General features: G+C 39.8%; 1 long non-coding RNA gene across 1 annotated transcript; it reads left to right on the top strand.

The window, feature by feature from the left end:
* The first annotated feature begins 1278 nt into the window (after positions 1-1278).
* On the top strand, positions 1279-11116 carry LOC114143350 (uncharacterized). The gene is made up of 2 exons (XR_003595232.1): positions 1279-1509; positions 10835-11116. It is a non-coding gene; the product is annotated as an uncharacterized LOC114143350 (long non-coding RNA).
* Positions 11117-11369: the final 253 nt, after the last annotated feature.

Here is an 11369-nt window from a genome sequence, read left to right as displayed (position 1 = left end):
GGTGTTTGAACTGGCAACTCTCTGGTTACAGGACGAACTCCTAACCTGCTGAGTCACTACCAGTTAGGTTCAGCTCATTCCTCTCTGCTTATTATTGCCATTACAGTGCTGCTATATTAGTTAAATCTTTTCTGTTCAGTTTTTTCTCTTCTTTCTTCTATGAATTTATTTTATTTCTGGGATCTCCCCTTTTAGTTTGTAGATCCTTTTGAATCTTTTGAGTTAATTTCCCTCTGCGTTAATTAGTCTCCCTCCCTCAGTTTTCCTGTTCTTCTTCTGCCCCAGATCCCTTTACCAGCTCACCGGATTGTCATTTTCCACCTCTGCCTTAGTACTTAAGCTGGCTGGTTTGGATTGTTCAAAGCTATGTTCGGGTCATTGTCCTCTTCTTGTTTTGTAAGTCTTCATTTTCATCACTGAAACTCTTCACTTCATCCCTCTGCCTCTGATTCTGCCTGCTCTTGGGTCCAACTAAAATCAAACCAAGTACAAGCTGAGAATAATCATAGCTTTACACTAAATCATGTTATGAGGCTCTGCAGAGCCACAGAAAAGATCTGCAATTCCTGCACTTTGTCATAACATTAATTACAGAAACAAAAAGCCTTTTTGGGAATGGACTCCCAAAACATGTTCTAAATCCACACTAAAACAACGTAACATAAGTCACCTGTGAAAGGAAGTATTACTGCTTTCTCCAGCTGATATTGCGTTTCGAAAGCAGAGTTGCCTGTAATAAAAAAAGAACCTTGTGTTGTAGAAACACAGCCAGCCTACACCTGGTTCTGTCAACAGTCCAGTCCTGGTTGTAAGAGCAAAAACACGCAGCCAATGCAACACAGCTGCTTCTCCTCTACTAAAGAGGAAAAACTTTTAACTGTCATAAATTACCTCCAAGGACACACATTCAGTCCCGTTTTTATTTCCCATAGATACGAAGTTCAGCAAACAAATGGGTTCTAGTATGTGCTGCTCGCTAAGAGAGTGAAGAAGTATCTTTTTATTTAATAAATTTACAGAAGAGTTTGTTTCTGTTGTCAAATGATAAACTGTTCACCAGGCACAAATGATAGCTTAACTTTTTCATTATTTTGCAACAGAGATTAAAAAGTGCCCTGCAAAAGCACGCATGCCTTAAACCGTTTCACATTTTCAAACAAAGCAAAACAAGCAGTGGTGTATTTTATTGCAATCTTATGTCCCACCAGTCAGAACCGGAAGTAATCCGCGCAATATTAGTTGGCAAGCGCATGCGCAATACACAACGGACCCATGGCAACAAAAAGAATGTGCGAGAAAAAGATATGTGAACAAACTCGCCGCTGTCGGGATCGACCCGCATGAGACGGAGAAGGAAGATATAAGACGACGTGGTCAAATTGCCTCAGATCTACAACATAGTTACCTCCCTAGTGAAACACCACGGAGGAACTTCACGGCCTCAAATCCACGGACGCGTACAGTCAGAGTGTCAGCGGCTTTTTTCTAAAGGACATACGAATCCTTCAGGTGAATAAAAATGTTCTGGGGTCTCATGCATAAAGCGTGCGTGCGCACCAAAAAAATGTGCGGCGCCATATTTTAAGCACAAGTCGGCATGTATAAAAATGTACTTTGCGTCAGAGTTTGCGTAAATATACGCACTTTTTCGCTGGCGTGAAAATTTGTGGAAAAAGTGCGCAAAGGTGAGCCGCGTAACTGTGGAGCGGTTTGGCTCTGATGGAGAACATCGCCAATGGAAGGATTCAGAGGGAGCGATTGATCATATTGATCTGCTGGGAAATGTTGATGATGGTTTATGAGCATTTAGATTAATCCAGACTGATCATCCTGGAGCCGTGCGGTACCGGTACCGGTCCAGCTGCAGTCATCCTTCAGTCGAGTCGCCCGCTTTGTGAATGCGCCTTATGGACATAAAACATTGTAGTATTTAGAGTAAACGTCCACATTGCCCACTCAAAGGACTCGCTGTCTGTCTTTAGATCCCGGCTAAACGCGCTACTCTTCAGGCATTTGCACTTTTTTTTTTTTATTATTCTTTTAATTTGGATTTTTTTTTTATTTAAAATGTATTTTTATTTTTGTGAGGTGACATTATGTGTTCTCAACGCACCTTTTAAATAAAAATATATAAATATTATTATTATAAATACTTATACTGCTTCGAACAAGGACGTTGCCATGGTTACTGCTTCACGTGGTGGCAGACTTCCGGGTATTTATACTAATTTACATATGTATTTATAGAGGCCACAGGGCGGACCAGCAGCTGTTCTCTATTTCCCGCAAATTAGGATTTATAAAAGGAAAGGAGCGGCGCGGCCACGACTTTATGCATCTGATTGTTTTTGAGCGCCGCACTTTCTAAATTTTTCGTACGCAAAGTTTTAGTGTGAAAACTGCGCACTCTTTTATGCATGAGGCCCCTGGTGACTGGCTGAGTAAGTACATGCACTCACATACTTGTAGGCTACATGTCCGTATCTTAGTTTGTAGATAAAAACCACATTACCTAAGCTAATTTTGCTAGTTCTGCAGTAAGTGCTACAGTAAATGTCACTGGTATTTATCTTACTATAGCGTACTCAAAAAGTGTAATCTAGTAATGGGTGTAATGTACTTATTGTTTATAAGTTAGGAAAGAGGGGAGAGTTAGTAACTCCTTATAAGCTTGTTGCTTGTATATTGTTGTCATAGCAACTGCCTGCCAAGTTGGCTTTCAGTAACAAAGTTTGCAGACGTGTGACATCACATGTGGAAAAGACGTTTTTGTCAAATAGAAGTGTGAAAAGTGTACTGCATATTTGTATTTAGCCCAGCTAACTCAATATAATGTAAAAATGCCTTTTGCTGGGAAGGATTCGCAAAAGCTCAGATCAGATCTGGACTTTGACTGGTCCATTGTAGCTCATGAATATGTTTATTAACCATTCTGTTAACTCTAGCTCTATGTTTATGGTCATTGTCCTTGAAGGTGAATCTCTTACCAGTCTGAAGTCTCCATCTGTCTGCCCATTAACTCGTACTGTCTTCCTTCTCCTTGTTGAAGATAAACATCTGCACATGATTTGCTTTCACCACTGGAATAATGTGTTCAGGATGAAGTGCAGTGTTATTTTAATGTAACATAAGCTAAAGAGTTTAATTTAGGTTTCATCTGAGTTGAGTGCCTATTTCACATGTTTGCTGCATCCCAGTAATTCACTGCAACAACAATTCAATTGGCTTTCTGACGGTTAATAATAGCTTTCGTTTTGAAACTCATCTAAAGGTAGCATGGCCTTTTAGTTGATTTTTTTGATAAATGTTCCTGCCTGAGCAAAATGCCAGTTTGTAGATGTGCCATACTATTTTTCTGATGTATCATAGAAACCGCACTTTTCAGATTTCTACTTCTAAAGAAATAATTTAATTTATTCAAAATTATATAATCGTTTTAAAATTGTACAATTTCCTTCCACTTCCTAATATTCACATATTGTTATTGGTATGAAATCGGACAAAGTTCAAAGGATATGAATACTTTTTTCCACTGCGTGTAACACAACTAATACAGCAGGTGTTATGAAAGCTCTTCTATGGATGAATCACTGTCTTAACAATGCGAGAGGCTAAAAGTCTTTGTCGCAGGCTTTCTGTGATAAATTACCAGAGTTTTCTGCAGTGACATTTAACTAATTTCACTGTGTTTAATTCTTTCAGGTGCATTAAAGAGTCAGCTTTGATCCCTCGCTCCACTGGAGCCATAAAACAGGATCTATTGAAGGACACTTAATGATCTCTCTTTAATTGATTAGGCGGTGTTAATCATTCATTACCGAGGATTAAAAGCTCACATTGATGTAGCGGATGTACTCGTTTTTCCCGCTGAGCCTTTTTTTTTTTACGTTGATCCCATTTACAAAAGCGAGTTTTATCAATGCAAACACCTTTCATTTATTAAAGACATCACTGCTCATAATCACATATGCCAAGGGAAGCAACATCCTGTCGAGCCGTTTGGATGGAAGGAAAGAATAAGGAAAGTCTTTAAGCTGATCTGGGTCTCTGCCAGCCAGCTTCAAACCTTTGCTCCCTTGGTTTGGGAGTTTGCTAGTTTCCCTTTTCCTCTGACATCACTCTCCAGGATCTGCACAATGATAACACAGGCCCCGATTGCATGACATTACTGCTTCCTTAAACGCACATGGGAGAGCCGAGTTAAAAATCCCACATGGCTACAGGCTAACTGCAGTTTCCAGCGCGCACCAGCTGCACAGCTGGTGTCCATGGGAGAGACGGAGCGGATACACAAATTCCAGACTGTTATGAGGTGGGGAAATATAATTCCTGGGGCAAGAGTTTTCTAATAGTATACTATGCTTTGAGTTGTAACCACAAATGTTATTTCCTTCTAAACCACCGACATGAAACCTGCACAACATCCATCAAAAGTGTGTATAACGTTGCAGCTCAGGACTTAAATACTCCGCAAATGTTTCAAGGTCATAAAACTCACAGTGCTGCAGAAAGGTTTTTTTGCTTTTATGTCACACTTGCATTTTAGATTGTGAACTAAAATGTAATTTTGCATTCAGATAGGCAGAGTGAAAACAAAATACGGCTTTCAACGAATGATTCAGTTTATTCAGGAAAAAAATGACCCACAGCAGCATAGCCCAGCGAGAAAAAAGCACACTCCTATTAGCAGGAAAAGCTTGCTTAAGCCACGTTGAAAGCTTACCGTAATTTTTTGAACTATAAGGCGCACATAAAATCCCTATATTTGAAAAAAAATCGGCAATGCGCCTTATATTCCGGTGCGCCGTATGTATGAACAGTGTGTTTTATTACGACTTTGGTAAGCGACGAAGCCACTCCCCTTGATTGTCGAAGCATAATTGCTGCTGGTCAGAAACCTTGTGGAGTCAGCTTTCTATGCTGTCTAGACAGACTTGTTTTGGGGTGGCGAACCACTTTTCCTGATACGTACGGTGCTTCAACATCCGGTAATTAAGGACCCCAAAATGGCACCTGTTAAGAGACATGCTTATGATGCGGATTTCAAACTCAAGGCCATCAGCTACGCAGTACAACATGGGAATAGAGCAGCTGCGAAACAATTTAACCTTAATGAATCAATGATACGGAAGTGGAGGAAACAGGAAGATGACCTGCGTCAAGTAAAGAAGATGAAGAGTTTCTGAGGGAACAAGGCAAGATGGCCACAATTAGAGGACAAAATTGAGCAGTGGATTACTGAACAGTGAACAGCAGGTAGAAGCGTCTCTACAGTCTCCATTCGACTTAAGGCAACAGCGATGGCATGTGATATGGAGATCAACGACTTTCAAAGAGGTCCTTCTTGGTGCTTCCGTTTTATGAAAAGGCTGACAAGAACTACCACTTCGCAGCAACTGCCAAAGGATTACGAAGAAAAGATGGCCATCTTCTGCACTTACTGCAAGGACAAGATCATCGGAAAGAAGATCCAGCTAGACCACATCACAAACATGGACGAGGTCCCTCTCACCTTTGACATCCCCATGAACCATACCGTAGAAAAAACAGGGACGTCTACTGTATCTATACACACCACAGGGAATGAGAAATCATCCTTCACTGTAGCTCTCGGTTGCCAGGCTAATGGCCAGAAACTACCACCCATGGTCATTTTTAAGAGGAAGACTTTGCCAAAAGAAACGTTTCCTGTTGGGATCATCGTCAAGGTCAACCCTGGCTGGATGGACGAGGAGAAAATGAGCTACTGGCTGAGAGAAGTTTACGTCAGGACACCGGATGGCTTTTTCCACACGTCTCCGGCCTTATTGATCTACGACTCCATGTTCGCTCATCTCACTGAAACTGTCAAAAACCAAGTGAAGAAAACCAATTCGGAGCTTGCCATCATTCCTGGAGAATTAACCAAAGAGCTCCAACCGCTAGATGTTGGTGTCAACAGGGCGTTCAAGGCTAAATTGCGAGCCGCATGGGAGCAATGGATGACAGAAGGTGAGCACACATTTACCAAGACAAATGGGCAACGCCGGGCTAGTTACGCCACTATCTGCCAATGGATCGTTGATGCCTGGGCTAAGGTATCGGTCTCGTCTGAGCTTTCACGATTGCCAGAATCATCAATGAACAGCCAAGCAACAGCAATGAGACTGAATCGGATGATGATGAGAGGGATCCGGGCTTGCTTGATGCCGCTATCGCCCAACTGTTAAATTCCGACACCGAAGACGAGGAATTTGATGGATTCGTAGATGAATGATTGAAAAAGTGAGTGTAGTGTACTTTTTTGTGTAATATTGACAGTTATTGTTATTGAATAAAGTCTGACCGATCCGACTACCGTATTTTGTTTCGCTTTATGCGCCTTATAATCCGGCGCGTCTTATAGTCCGAAAAATACGGTACTTATGAGCCATTCAGATGTTTGGCTAGTTATTATTCTGCAGATTGTGTTTAAGCTCAAAGAACCGATGGTGAGAAGTTCTTCTTCAGAGTTTTCTGGCAGAGCATCAATTACAGCAAGTCGCCCATTTGCTAAAGCAGCAAAGCCGACCCAGATCATCACACTACCTCCATAACTAGGAGGAAGTGCGTGTGAACCAGGGTTATAATAGTTTTTTGGTTTTATTTCGTTTGTTGAATTCAGTTAGCTTTAATTAGTTTTTAGAGTGTTTGCTAGTTTTTATTAGTTAAATATTGTTTAGTTTTTAGTTTCATAAACCCACAATATACTTCAAGTCAGTTGTAGGTTTTCCGCATTAATTGCAGTTTTTATTTATTTCAGTTAAGTTTGGTTAGTTAGTTAGTTTTAGTTAACTATAATAACCTTGGTGTCAACGTCAGTATGACATTCTGTTGCTCTAAATGCTTGTGCGAGTTTTAAACTGGATGTAACAGGATGCACGATATCCAAGAAGCCTCACTATTTTCTTATTTTACTAATTTTTTGGCCTTGCAATTTTCCCATTGTTGCCATTTTTACCCTGTCTCTCTTTTTTATTGTTGAATCAAGAACTCCGACCTTAATGAGTCTTGCAAAGCGTTAGAGATTGTTCTGGATGAATTGTTGATAAACACCTGGAGTAATTTTGGTTAGCCCGACAGTCCTGGGATGGAAATGAAACTCAGCTTTCCAAAAGATGTGCACAGCATTATCATCTTTGTTTCTTTGTTGGAATTTTAAAAAGGTTTAATAATCTGAAGCATTTGAGAAAAACACAGAAAAACAAGAAAACAGAAGTGTAAACAGAAGAAAGGCGCCAAAAACTTTTTCACTGAACTTTGAATCACAAGAAGCTGAAATAAAATCCACACAGCCAGTGTTGTACTAGTTAACTTAATGTGAGAACAAGTAAGTAAAATTAAAGAAATGCAATGGAAATTATTATTGTAATCATAAAAGCTTTTTCATTTGTAAAATAAAAGTTTTCTTTTAATCGAGTGACTAAAACCACTAAAGTTTTTAAACGGTACCGTATACTGAGTTAGATTTAAATTGGAGCACTTTTACCTATCCACAATGCAGATTACTCTGCCATCATAGATCCTAAATACATTGGCTGAGTCACTATTAGCAGTGGTGCCTTGCCTTCAAAAGGCGTTCGAATGTATAAAACTTACTTAATTGTGACCTCAATGGATTCTCTAACAACCAAACTGGAAGATTTCTTTGCCAGATTTGAGAGCTGGACTTTCTTTTATTGGTTTAAACTGGTTTAATTCTCCAGCAAACCTTACAAAGCCTTTAAACTCTTTTGTTTAAAACTACTAAAGCATCTAAAATTGAAAAGCCAATTGCTGTTTTGTTTTTCACGTCTCATAACTTGGGCTTAATTTGTCTATTTCTGAAATTCGAGCCAAATACTAAAGTTAAGGAAAGAAGAGAAAGAGAGAGAGAGAGAGAAAAATGCACCTTATGTAATTTTTTTTCTGTTGTAATGTAAGCCAGATGTGACTGGGACCGTGGAAACAGGTGATGATAGCATTACACTGGAATTGCAAACAGATGGAGAGAAGCTTGAACCTATTCTTATGTCAATGATGGGGTCATAAATAAAGATTTTTTCCCCCCTTGAGATGAAATAAATTCTCTTTAATTAAAACTACAGCAACTTTACATTTTGTGTAAAAAGAAAATCATCCAAACACGTTCTGAGTAACTTTGGACTCAGAAAGCGTTTGGAGGGTTTTTGTTGCGTTTATGATGTAATTTCAGGGTGGTTATCACTGATTGCTGATTCCAAAGTTTTATTCAGCCGTTTCAGCAAAGTGTGTTGCTGAATTTGACGGTGAAGCTTCTCCCCTAATTCTCCACGCCTCAGTGGAAGTGGAGGATGCAGGTCTGCTTCACATCAGGTGAATTTATGGCTGCATGGGAGAGGAATGTCTCCAGTAATCAGTCCTGATGAAGCAAATGCTGAAGACGTCCTGGGAGACGTGTACACTGTACATGTTGGCCCGCTCCGAGTGATGGAGAGGACGATGTGCAGGCCCGCACCGAGAGGCCGCTGACCCCCCATGAGAGACGGCCCTGTAGAGAGCATTTATATCTGCTAGCACTGATACAAGAAGGAACCCACATCTACCAAAGAAACTAGCCTCTCCCCAATCCTACAGATATGACCACCCCTCGAAAAATCTGGAAATCCAGACAAGTTGGGAGTTTTTCAAGAGTTGAAGTTTCCACACTCAAAACTGATCATTAAGGGGGCAGTGTTATGTGTTTTCCAGCCACATTGTGTCATTTTGTAGCACAATTGAGAAGTTATGTTAACTTCACCTGTGAAAATGATATCAAATATGACCTAAAAGAAATTTTACTTCCTTATTTAACATCTTAAAATTGGGCCTTTGTCTCTTTAATAAACTCCTCTTGTACAACTCCTGCTCTTTCTGAAACTTTGCCTTCAGGAAATAATCGCAGCGTTGCTCTTCTATTAACCCTTTAACAACGATTTCACCAGCGTTCCACTGAGAAGAAGCTCAGCAGATGTGCAGCTCCACCAGGTGTTTGCTAATTGCTGCTGGCTAGTCTGGAGGATCTGATTCAGGGAGAGCTGCTATGTGAGGCTGAAACTCTGGCGCTTGGAAACTGCAGCTCAGAGGAGGAGCTGCGCCTCGAAGGCGGAGCTAGGTCCATCCAGGCGTTTTGTACAACTGAATGGTTGCCGTGGGAGACTAAAACATTAGCTAAATATGCATGAAAGAATCAAAGTAACTCTCCAGATATGTTCCTGATGAGGAAATAACATCACATGATATAAAGCTCAAAGAAGTCAATTTAACGTAATGCTGCCCCTTTAAACTCATCTGAATACAACAAGCGATTAGAATAAAAAGTTACCTAAATCCTGTTTCTTATACCTGAGAATAAAAGTGTTCAGTCAGGCCCAAAAGAAATTGAAAACTAAATTTCTTTCTGTTAATATAGCAAACGTGCAAAATGATTTTTAAGTTTTGGTTCTACAGTGAATAACATCAGATTTCTTCAAAAGAAAATCAAAACTACTTTATTTGCCAGATTTTTTATTTTACTTTCTTGGCCTGCATGCACTTTTTGACTCGACAATTTTGAATACGTGACAAAAAGTTTGGACACCCTCAGGTCACACTCTGTCTCCTTTCTAAAGTTTCCATTACAGCATTGCCTCTAAAAATACACCAAACAGACCTAACATTAAGAAACGTCTGTTTGGAAAAACAATTAAAAAGCAGGGAAAGGAAAGCACATTGATTCAATACTAAAATAGAAAGTTTAGGTCCTGATTCACTAAAACGTTACATAACTTTTACACCCAGAAAACTAAAGCAAATCGGAGATTTAGATTAAAAACTGCATTTCCGACAAGAGAGGCTCTCCTTCTGCTGATATTGTTTTTGTTTTTCTTCTATTTTTGGCAAAGAAAAGTGTGCAATCGGATCAATACTTCTCTGATTGTTTTATAGAGGTTTTGGTTTTAAAACCACTGCCACTGTAAACTGTGTGGAAATCTGTAGCTAGAATGGATATTTTAAAAATCTCTGCAGGAGAGTGAAAACGAGAGGAGCCCTGGTTTTGGTTACATCCGACCGTCTGAAAACATAATTCACCACATTTCTGTGGCTGTAAAGTCGTGAAACTTAATTAGCATACTGATGTAATCCCTGGAGAAATAATCCCTGGAGCTGCTTCACATCTTATCATTAGCTGCATTAGTAAAGGGCTATTTCAGTGTTTTTTTTTGGGGGGGGGGGGGGATTAAACTTTGGGTTAAATTGGATGATCTGCAGCTCAAAATCACATATATTTCAACTGGCTAACATCCAGCAAAACAATGCTGCACTCAACACAGATTGCTTAGTGCATATTTAAAGACTTTGTTTCGATTTCTGATTTTAATGCTCCAAATACAGTCAGTTTGTCATTTCAGAAATCTCTACATGGGGAAAAAAAGGGCATCGTTTTCTCCAAAATATAAAAAAAATGTCAGTCTACCTAATTATTAATTTTTATTCGGACAAGCTTTGCTGGGCTATTCAGAGTTGTACATACTATTTTTCCTGAATTTCCCGGTGAATCAGGATCAATTTTTTTTTCCATTTTATATCTTAGAAATACATATTTAGTTTAGCAGCAGTGGATATTTAGTTGACTAGTTCACACATGAACAAACGGGGAATAAGAACCATATTTATACTTTTACAGAGCGTTGAGGAACAAAACGATTTAGGAAATTTATATTATCATATCATCAAATATTTTCATGTCTTTCATTTCTACAAGACCGTCAGCAGCTAATGTTCAACTGCAGTAAAAAGATCAATAATAGCTGGTTAAATCCTTTCTGCCATTTTCCAGGCTATCCCCAGAGTCACCACAAGAGAGCACAGCTGGCTGATTCTCCCACTCACTGCCGAACCTCCCCTGCGTCACACACAGGTGTAAAACCCAAAGCCTTCTCCACAGATTCATGCTGTCACGGCTTCTACCAGCCGCCCCAAATGGGGTCTCACGTTCTGCCATTTGGGAAAGTGGACTTTAATGGACTCATGGGAGCCTGACACCTCATCCCGGCTTGGTGCCACATGACAGTGTGACAAATACTGAGCTCTTAAATCATTAAATTACTGTGTAAAATGATTTATTGTCCCCTGTAGTGGACAGCGCTATCCAGAGAGCTTTAAAGATGCTCTGTGTTTTTGATTTCACACGTCCGGTAATGTGTTTATGCAGCTGGATAGTTTTATTGGAGCAATTGAATTAAGCCGTGATAAGTGATTTGAAGTGCCCTGCTCAAGGGTACACTAGAAATGCAGCACCTGCCAGTGCTGCATGCTCTGTGGGAGTTTGCTCTGAGAAACATTATATGTGTGTGGGAATTAAATTATTTTAC

Source organism: Xiphophorus couchianus, chromosome 4 (assembly GCF_001444195.1).
Source record: "Xiphophorus couchianus chromosome 4, X_couchianus-1.0, whole genome shotgun sequence".
NCBI lineage: Eukaryota > Metazoa > Chordata > Actinopteri > Cyprinodontiformes > Poeciliidae > Xiphophorus > Xiphophorus couchianus.
Note: the sequence above shows the minus strand (reverse complement) of the source record. Positions and strands in the feature narration are given on the sequence as shown.